The following is an 11,285-nucleotide window of genomic DNA, read 5'->3' as shown; positions in this document are numbered from 1 at the left end:
ACGAAAGACCCTGAATAGCCAAAGCAGCCTTGAGGGAAAAAAGCAGAGCTGGAGGAATCAGACTCCCTGACTTCAGACTATGCTACAAAGCTACAGTAATCAAGACAATATGGTACTGGCACAAAAACAGAAATATAGATCAATGGAACAAGATAGAAAGCCCAGAGATAAACCCACGCACCTATGGTCAACTAATCCATGACAAAGGAGGCAAGGATATACAGTGGAGAAAAGACAGTCCCTTCAATAAGTGGTGCTGGGAAAACTGGGCAGCTACATGTAAAAGAACGAAATTAGAACACCCCCAAACACCATACACAAAAATAAACTCAAAATGGATTAAAGACCTAAATTTAAGACCAGACACTATAAAACTCTTAAAGGAAAACATAGGAAGAACACTCTTTGACATAAATCACAGCAAGATCTTTTTTGATCCACCTCCTACAGTAATGGAAAGAAATACAAAAATAAACAAATGAGACCTAATGAAACTTAAAAGCTTTTGCACAGCAAAGGAAACCATAAACAAGAGGAAAAGACAACCCTCAGAATGGGAGAAAATATTTGCAAACGAATCAACGGACAAAGGATTAATCTCCAAAATATATAAACAGCTCATGCAGCTCAATATTAAAAAAACAAACAACCCAATCCAAAAATGGGCAGAAGACCTAAATAGACATTTCTCCAAAGAAGACATACAGATGGCCAAGAAGCACATGAAAAGCTGATCAACATCACTAATTATTAGAGAAATGCAAATCAAAACTACAATGAGGTATCACTTTACAGCAATTAGAATGGGCATCATCAGAAAATCTACAAACAACAAATGCTGGAGAGGGTGTGGAGAAAAGGGAGCCCTCTTGCACTGTTGGTGGGAATGTAAGTTGATACAGCCACTATGGAGAACAGTATGGAGGTTCCTTAAAGAACTAAAAATAGAATTACCATATGACCCAGCAATCCCACTACTGGGCATATGCCCAGAGAAAACCATAATTCAAAAATACACATGCACCCCAAGGTTCACTGCAGCACTATTTACAATAGTCAGGTCATGGAAGCAACCTAAATGCCCATCGACAGATGACTGGATAAAGAAGATGTGGTACATATATACAGTGGAATATTACTCAGCCATAAAAAGGAACGAAATTGGGTCATTTGTAGAGAGGTGGATGGATCTAGAGACTGTCATACAGAGTGAAGTAAGTCAGAAAGAGAAAACAAATATCGTATATTAACGCATATATGTGGAACCTAGAAAAATGGTACAGATGAACTGGTTTGCAGGGCAGAAATTGAGACACAGATGTAGAGAACAAATGTATGGACACCATGGGGGGAAAGCAGTGGGGGGTGGGGAGGCGGTGGTGTGATGAACTGGGAGATTGGGATTGACATCTATACACTGATGTGTATAAAATGGATGACTAATAAGAACCTGCTGTATAAAAAAATAAATAAAATTTTTTTTAAAAGCACTAATTCTATTCATTAGGGCTTCACCCTTATGATCTAATCACCTCCCAAAGACCCCACCTTCAAATACCATCACATTGGAGATTAGTTTTCAATATATGAATGGGGGGTGGAGTGGACAAAAACATTCAGTCTACAGCAAATATCAACCAGCTATTATAGAACAAACAAAATGAGGTGTCAGCAAGGATATGGAGAAATTCGAACCTTTATACATTTCTGGTGGGAATGTGAAATGGTGCAGCTGCTATGGAAAACAGTACGGCAGTTCCTCAAAAAAGTAAAAATAGGCAGGGCAGGCCGGAGCGTGTCGGGAGTGGGCCCCGAGGCCCGAGCCGCGGGACCCGAGCGAAGGCCGGGCCGAGGTAGCAGGGCCCAGCCTGGCCACCCTAGCCGCCACCATGGGCATCAAATTTTTAGAAGTTATCAAACCTTTCTGTGCAGTTCTACCAGAAATTCAGAAACCTGAAAGGAAAATCAAGTTTGGAGAGAAGGTACTACGGACTGCTATAACTCTCTTCATCTTCTTAGTATGTTGTCAGATATCACTATTTGGAATCATGTCTTCAGATTCTGCAGATCCTTTCTACTGGATGAGAGTTATTCTTGCATCCCACAGAGGAATGTTAATGGAATTGGGTATCTCCCCAACTGTAACATCTGGTTTGATTATGCAGTTGTTAGCTGGAGCCAAAATCATTGAAGTTGGAGATACACCCAAAGATAGAGCCCAGAGTTGGAGATACACCCAAAGATAGAGCCCTATTCAATGGAGCCCAGAAACTATTTGGTATGATCATTACCATTGGGCAAGCCATTGTGTATGTCATGACGGGCATGTATGGGGATCCCGCTGAAATGGGTTCTGGAATCTGTCTCCTTATCATCATTCAGTTGTTTGTTGCTGGCTTGATTGTGCTGCTGTTAGATGAGCTGCTACAGAAGGGTTACAGCTTGGCGTCTGGGATTTCCCTCTTTATTGCCACCAACATCTGAGAAACCATTGTCTGGAAGGCCGTTAGTCCCACTACCATTAACACTGGCAGAGGTACTGAGTTTGAGGGTGCAGTCATAGCTCTCTTTCACTTACTGGCCACCAGGACAAAGTCCGAGCTCTAAGGGAGGCTTTCTATCATCAGAATTTACCCAGTCTCATGAACCCAGTCTCATTGCTACAGTTTTCGTGTTTGCTGTTGTTATATATTTTCAGGGATTTTGTGTGGACCTGTCCATTAAGTCGGCCCAGTACCAAGGGCAGTACAGCAGCTACCCCATCAAGCTCTTCTACACCTCCAACATCCCCATCACCCTGCAGTCGGCCCTGGTGTCCAACCTGTATGTTATTTCCCAGATGCTGTCAGTTCGATTTAGTGGCAACTTAGTAAATTTACTAGGACAGTGGGCTGATGTCAGTGAGGGAGGACCTGCTCATTCTTACCCAGTGGGGGGCCTCTGTTACTACCTTTCTCCTCCTGAGTCCATGGGCGCCATATTTGAGGATCCTGTCCATGTGGTTGTTTGTATCATCTTCATGTTGGGATCATGTGCATTCTTTTCTAAGATGTGGATAGAGGTGTCTGGTTCCTCAGCCAAAGATGTAGCTAAACAGCTTAAAGAACAGCAAATGGTAATGAGGGGCCACAGGGCTACCTCTATGGTTCATGAGCTTAATAGGTACATGCCCACGGTGGCTGCATTTGGGGGCTTGTGCATCGGCACCCTGTCGGTGTTGGCCGACTTCCTTGGGGCCATAGGCTCGGGCACTGGAATTTACAGTCACTATTATTGATCAGTAGTTTGAAATATTTGTTAAGGAACAGGATGAAGTTGGCGGGATGGGTGCTTTGTTTATCTAAACGTGTTTTTCTTTTTGTGTGTGTGAAAGGGAAAATATTTTGACACATTGTTTTTGTCGGATAATGCTGGTTCCCCTTTTCTTCTCTCACAGTTTGTTTTCAAGTGCTGACGGTCTCATTCCTGAAATGGGCACGGAGCTAAGCCTGTGTGCAACGTTAGTGCCAGCTGCCTTAACGCTGAAGTTTACATTGTTCATTTAAAAACCTACATGCAGTGTTGCCTGTGACTCTGGAACCCAATGCACCCGCCTTGCCATGTTCAGTTGTTACGGTGAGACGGTGATGTGGATCAGTTTTGCACACAACATTCAAGACGCTCAGTATTCCCCACACTTGTTTAAAAATAAATGTAGCTCAAATTGCCACTTTACAGTATTTTTGAGCTTATTTAATGAGTTCTGGATCACATATCTAATCTATATTTTAGATATAATTAATTACTTTTTATATTTTTTTAACTCATAGTAGCCACGTTCCCACCCTCCCCCATTTTATTTGTTCCTCCTCAAAGCAGCCACTTAGCCCAGATGGGCAGAATCAAGCTTTCAGAGTCACATCTGTCACCAGAAACAACTGCTTAAAATTACTCTGCCTGTTTTCCATTCCCCTTTCCTCCCAGGGACAGCACAGTCAGTGCTGTTTTACTGTATTGGCTATGCCTTAGAATTCCAACACATCACTTGAGAATACTTTTCAAGATACTATGCCCCAATTTTTTTTTTTAATCCCTAAAGCAAAGATCTAATTCTCAAGCAATGTCTATAGTTCAGTGGGTGTGAACAATGAGTAATTCATGCTAGGAATCTGTGTATGTTGTCGTACTTTATAGCAGCAACATGAGTGTAAACAGTAGACAATAAAATTTTATTTAATAAAAAAATAAAAATTTAAAAATTTTTTAGAAAGTAAAAACAGAATTACATTATGATCCAGGAATTCCACTTCTAGATATACACCCAAAGAAATGAAAGCAGGGACTCAAACAGTACACCCATGTCCGTAGCAGCATTATTCACAATAGCCACAAGGGAGAAGCAACCCAAATGTCTATTGATGGATGACTGGATAGAACAAAATATAGTGTATACATACAATGGAATATTATTTAGCCTTAAAAAGGATGAAAATTCTAACATATGCTATAACATGGATGAACTTTGACAGCATTATACTAAGGGAAATAAGCCAGTCACAAAAAGGATAACTGTATGACTCCACTTACATAAGGGATCTAGAGTAGTCAAATTCACAGAGTAGAAAGTAGAATGGTGATTGCCAGGGACTTGAGGCAATGGAGAATGGAGAGTTAGTGTCTAATGGGTAGAGAGTTTCAGCTGGGGAAGAGGAAGAAGTTCTGGAATGGATGATGGCGATGAATGCACAATGTAAATGTACTTAATGCCACAGAACTTCACAATTAAAACTGGTTAAAATGGTAAATTTTACATTATGTATATTTTGCCACAATAAAAATCCAGGTCTAGGTAGTTTCCTGCCACCTTTTTCAGGGAACCAAAGGAGGGCACAACATCACATCTATGGTATTCTTGCTAAAACGCATAATCTGAGGAAACCCAAAATAAGGAACATTCAACAGCTGTCCTACCCAATACCGTAGCCACTTGCCACATATAGCTATTTTAATTAAAATTAAATAAAATGTAAAATTCAGTTCCTCAGCCCCACTAGCCACATTTCAAATGCTATTTTCATGTGGCTAATGACTATCATATTGGACAGCATAGATATAGAGTATTTCTATCATCACAGAAAGTTCTATTGGCCAGTTTTTTTTTAAGTTGTATTGGACAGCACTGATCTATAGAATAACTCTCCAAAAATGTGAAGGACATGAAAGACAAGGAAAGACTGAGGAACTGCTCCAGATTAAAGGAGAATAAAGAAACATAACAACTAAAAGCAATATGGGATTCTGGGTTGGACCCTGAAACTGAAAGGACATCAGTGGGACAAATGATGAAATCTTACTAAGGCCTTTGGATTAGTTAATATTCTATTACGGTTAATTTTCTGGTTTTGGTCATTGTACTGTGGTTACTTAAGATGTAAACATTTGTATTATTTTTGCAACTGTTTCGTAAGTCTGAAATTATTTGAAAACGAAAATTTTTAAGTGAAATAAAATTTTAAAATCATCTTTTGACTCTATCCAGCTATTATCTTTTACTGTTGATTGCATCCCACCCTATTTCATGAATAAAATTTATTGATCATTGTCCATTTATTAGGGGAAAGGCAAGTCCAGAGAGTGATCTATACCACAGGTCGCCCCCCGCTCCACTGAGGTCCTAGGAGGCCCCCTCGCCAGTAAAGTTCATCCCCAGGCAGGTGGCCCATGTCTCCAGACCAGTGCTCCAAGGAAGGCTGTGGCTCACATGCTATGACTCAGCAACCACCAGCTCATGTTTCCCCCCAGAGACCAAAGTCAGCCCCAAAGATAGTGCCAGAGGGCCCCAAAAAGGTACATGTTCAAATGTCTAAGTTCCTTCAGGGGACTCTCCAAACTGAAAAACAAAATACAATCCCTGCCTTTACAACCTCATTTCAAGTAAGTTTTAAAATTGTTATTCTTTATTTTTTCACACTGTCAACTTTATTATGAAAAATTAATACATGCTTATAAAGTTAGTATGGGGAAAAACAGAAATGTTTGAGGAAGAAAACCAAAATTCATACTTATGATCCACCACCCAGAAAAAACTACTGGTAACACTCTGGTGTCTTTTCTTCTAGTATTTTCTCTTCTACAGTGCCGGATCTCTGAGTCCTCTGGCTTTTTGGAATCACCCTTGCCTCACCCAGCCACATGGGAAGGACATAAAAGGGTCTGGTCTGGTATGAGTCCACCTTACTTCTCAGGGGTCTCAGGAGAAGGAAGGGACTTGGTCTGTGTCAGCTCATGGGTCCGATCCCTGCTGCAGCCAGCGCCTCTGGGGCTATCCAGCCCCCTATGGTCAGTGTGGCCTCACCAACCTCAGGACATTGTGTTACTCACCACCTGCCACTCGGGGGCTGCCATCCTGCCCTTCCTTTCTGAGAACTACTGACATAAGTTGCGTGGCAACAGACATTTACTTGCAGTTTGGGGAAAAACAAGGAAATGAGTGCATGGGTAGGACATGCCTTCAAAGTTAGATATTGGAGTTCCTAAAATTCACACACCTCCCCCAATGCAGAAGGCCATTCCCTGGCCACATTCCTCCAAGACCCCAGCTTCCTGCCACACTTATCGGTGCCTGACTTGCTTTCAGGCCCTCTTGCTGTCTCTTTTCCTAGGGCCCCTCCCCCAGGATCTGGAGCTCAATGCAGAAAACAGAAATCACTGTAGGTATTATGTGCACGAAAGGTTTTTGTTTCTTGAAGCATGATTTACATTTTGTGAAATACATCCATCTTAACTGTGCAAATTGATTACTTTTTATCCAAGTAAATACCTGTGTAACCAGCTCCTAGATCAAGATCTAGGATATTTCCATCTCCCCAGAAAGTTCCCTTGTACTCCTTTTTCAGTCTCCATCCTCAGTCACTATTCTGATTCCATCACCATAGTTTAGTTTTGCCTGTTCTTGAATTTAATATAAATGGAATCATATAAAACATACTGTTTTGTCTCTGGCATCTTTTACACAACATTTTTGACATCCATCTACATTGTTCCATGTGTCAGGAATTTCTCTTTCATTGCTAAGCAGTATTCCATTATATGAATATATCACAATTTGTTTATTTATTCTACTTTTAGTGGAATATTCAGCCTTTTCTGGGTTTAGGCTATTAGGAATAAAGCTGATATGAACATTCACATATAAGTCTTTTTGTGGAGTTATGCATGCATTTAAAAATTGGTGGACAAGAGAGTAGGGTATGTTTAGCTTTATTAAAAGCTTCCAACCAATTCTCCAAAGTGGTTGCACCACTTTAAACTACCACCAGCAAGTATATCAATGGATCCAGGTTCTCCAGCACAGTCCTCTTCTTCACCAACACTTGACATAGTCAGTTTTTTCACAGGAAGGAATTTCATACAGGGAATTAGTTGGTGCAAAATGGTGAGGGGGAATGGAGGAGCAGGAGTCAGAAGGCTGTCACTGGAGTAACTGAGTTCCACAGCACATTACCATAACCATGGTCAGAACTGAGGAGGCCACTGCTGCCACCCTCAGCTCCACATGGCTCTGTCTCAACATCTGGTTGATGCAGGAATATGCTGAGTCTGGCTGCTGAGACTGGCTCTAGACCCTTGCATCTCTGTGTCCTTGCTGTCAGGATAAGTGACAGCAGGAAGATGGCCTCTGCCCCCCACCCCCAATCTCTGGTGGGGCATCCAATTGTCATACCTTAATATTCGTAACTTTAGCTGCAAAAGAATCCAGGAGGGACTTCCCTGGCGATTCAGTGGTTAAGACTCCACACTCCCAATGCAGGGGGCACAAGTTCGATCCCTGGCCAGGGAACTAAGATCCCACATGCTGCACAGCATGGCTGAAAAAACAAAATCTGGGAAATGCAGTTTCTTACTTTCTAGCCTCTGCCCAACATAGGAAAACACTCTAGAAGGAGGCAGAGGGAGCCAGCTGTATCAGTTGGCTTTTGCTGAGTAAAAAAGCTACCCCAGGGACTTCCCTGGTGGCACAGTGGTTAAGAATCCCCCTGCCAATGCAGGGGACGCGGGTTCAAGCCCTGGTTTGGGAAGATCCCACATACCGCGGAGCGGCTGGGCCGGTGCGCCATGACTGCTGAGCCTTGCACTCTAGAGCCCGCGAGCCACAACTAGAGAAAGCCCGTGTGCAGCAACGAAGACCCAACACAGCCTAAATTAAAAAAAAAAAAAAGCTACCCCAACATGAAAGACAAACATAGCAACCACTTATTTAGCTCACAATTCTGTGGGTTGGTGATTTGGGGCTGGGCTTAGCTAGGTAGTTCTCATCTTATCTGGGCTCACTCATGACTTTGAAGTCAGTTGCCAATTCTGTTGGGAATTGACTGGCCTAGGATGGGCTCAGCTGAGATGGACCATCTCTGCCCATGTGGTCTCTCATCCGCCAGCAGGCCAGCCTAGGCTTGTTTTCATGATGGCTGGGCAGGTTTCCATGAGAGAGCAAAATGCTCTTTAGGCCTAGGCTCCAAATGGTACATCATTTCTGCCACATTCTATTGACCAAAGCACGTCACAGGGCTAGCCTAGATTCAAGGGGAGTGGAAATAGACTCCACCTCGTCCAGAAGGTGAGGTAAATTCACCCTGCAAGGGTGTGATTAAACGGTGGGTTGAAAAGTCACACTAATCCACAGCCCCCACCATGCCTCCCACTTCTGGAACTAGCCAGCAAATCCCAAGTACTCGGATCCTTTTTTTGGGCAAAGCAACAATATTCCCTGTACCTTCCCTTTTCTGTCCCTTTATTTTATCCTGTTTCTTAGATTCCTTAACTTTATTTTCTAAATCTTCTAATTAATTTTTAATGTAAGGAACAACATTGAGAACTCATTCTTGTTATCTGTTCTTCCTGGTTTTGCTTTATGGATGTGATATCTTTCTGAAGCTAATTACTAAAGAGAGCAATTAGAAAGCCTTCTTAAAAAAAAAAAAATCTTTTATGTTCCCTGCATGGTTTTCCTCTGAAACCATTTCTTGCTGTTTATTTAGTTTCTCTTTCATGTTGTAGGCTTTCCCCAAATGTCTGTTCACATTAATGTTTGTTCACATTAAGAGTGAGGCAATAAAAAGCATGAAGGAAGTTCTGCACACATCCATTGGTTGGCTTGCTTCTGAAAGGGCCATATGGGGACTGGCCTGTGGAAGAGCCCTACAGGCCAGAACATGAGGGACTCTCACACATGGGGCTGTTCTGTTTCTTTAGAACACGAGCACTTAACTTGGTTTGGGCCAGTGACTCCTTGGGCTGTCTGGTAAAGTCTGTAGGCCAGAACACTGTTTTTAAAGGCATTTAAAGATACATAGGGTTACAAAGAAACAAAACAAAACAAAACCCAATACTGAAATACATTAAAGTATTAAACAAATGTTTCAGTAAACAAATATGTAAATAGTGTCATGCAAAGATGATAATCTGAGGTATCTGCATCAATTCTATCATGATACTAAAACACCCAAAATTTCTTTTGGTGACCAAGTACCAGATCCTGCTAACAGCATTGTCACTTGTACCCAACATTTTAAAAGGGAGGAAATTTAAAAAGGCACACTTTTGGGGAGAGGTGACAGATGTGTTGATTATCTTGATTGTGGTGATTGTTTCATGGGTGCATACATACATCAAATCTCATCAAATTGTACACTTTAAATATGTGTAATGTTGGGTAAATACGGAATCCTACCAACAGAAAGACCTTTATGCACCAACACAGAGGGGAGAGAAAACACTATTATTGAAAATGCAATCAGTTTAAACCATGCAGGTACTTCACAATACACTACAAAGTCTCAGCAGCATTTCATACATTTTATATAATAAAGTAGAACAAAGAACAATTAAAACTTAATTTCAGATAGTAATTAGTGAAAAAGATGCATTTTTTCCCCATCTGAATTGCAGAATCCCATGAATTCTATCCATGAATCCCTTGAAAGTCTGTGGCTTCCGAGTCCCATCATTGTCCCAATAATGCCCAGACAATAACAATTTTTTCCTGATTCAGGATCCAACTTTGATCACCCATTGCTTTGAGTTGTCATGTTTCTTTGATCTCCTTTAATCTGAAGCAGTTCCTCGGCCTTTCACTGCCTTGGTATTTTTGAAGACTGCAGGTCAGAATTTTCCTCTATTTGGGTTTGTTTGGTTTCATCCTCCTGATCAGATTCAAGTTAAACATTTTTAACACTCAGAAGTGACACTGTGTCCTTCCTGCACATCAGGAGGCACAGGATGTCCATCTGTCCCATTACTGGGGATGTTCACTTCGATCACTTGATAAATGGGGTGCCCCCCAGTAGTAGGAGATTTACTACTTCCTCATTTGTAACTAATAACTAATAATTCACTGAAAGGCTACATAAAAGTCCTGTTCCTCATCCATCTTTCACTGACTGGTTTTAGCATCTCAGTAGATTTCATAGATCTTCTTTGTATAGACACAATGTATTCCTAATTATGTTGGATCCTAGGTATTTTGTATCTTTGTCTTTACCCTGAATGAGATCTTGTCTTTCATTATATGTACTAACTCATTATTCACGGACATAGGAAAGTTATTTTTACTGATCATTTTGTTATCAACCACCTACCTTAGGACCTCTCCGGATCAGAGAAGGCTCCTCTTGCCCAGGACTTACTTTGTTTTTTGTTTTTTAAGACTTTTTTTAAATTATCATTTATTTTTGGCTGCATTGGGTCTTCGTTGCTGAGTGCAGGCTTTCTCTAGTTGTGGCGTGGGGGGTGCTACTCTTCGTTGCACTGAGCAGGCTTCTCATTGCAGTGGCTTCTCTTGTTGTGCAGCATGGGCTCTAGACACACAGGCTTCAGTAGCTGTGGCTCGTGGGCTCTAGAGCGCAGGCTCCGTAGTTGTGACACATGGGCTTAGTTTCTCTGAGGCACGTGGGATCTTCCCGGACCAGGGCTTAAACCCGCATCCCCTGCACTGGCAGGCGGATTCTTAACCACTGTGCCACCAGGGAAGCCCCTTACTTTGTTTTTATCACATGGATATTACAGGGCCACATGAGCCAGAGACCTATCAAAGGGTTTTAATGTCCTTTTGCTTCTGATTAAGTATCAGTTACAAACGATGCCCAGGCAGTAAATGCTCTGCTCCCAGCTCGAGCTGAAGGTGGAACCTCTGCTGGTTCAAAGACTTCTGGGCCCTCAAGCTTGTGTGGCTTGTATAACTAGGGTGGACAAAGCCACCTCCAGGTGACTTTCAGAAAGAGCAGGAGTTCTGACCACTTTTTTTTTTTTTT

At 41.8% G+C, this 11,285-nt stretch overlaps 1 pseudogene across 1 annotated transcript; it reads left to right on the top strand.

Annotated features, from left to right (window-relative positions):
• The first annotated feature begins 1,818 nt into the window (after nt 1–1,818).
• Nucleotides 1,819–2,551, top strand: LOC308629780 (protein transport protein Sec61 subunit alpha-like; annotated as a pseudogene). Its single transcript has one exon. The product of its transcript is annotated as a protein transport protein Sec61 subunit alpha-like (transcript).
• Nucleotides 2,552–11,285: the final 8,734 nt, after the last annotated feature.

Source organism: Mesoplodon bidens (assembly GCF_964165515.1).
Source record: "Mesoplodon bidens genome assembly, chromosome: 15".
NCBI lineage: Eukaryota > Metazoa > Chordata > Mammalia > Artiodactyla > Ziphiidae > Mesoplodon > Mesoplodon bidens.
Note: the sequence above shows the minus strand (reverse complement) of the source record. Positions and strands in the feature narration are given on the sequence as shown.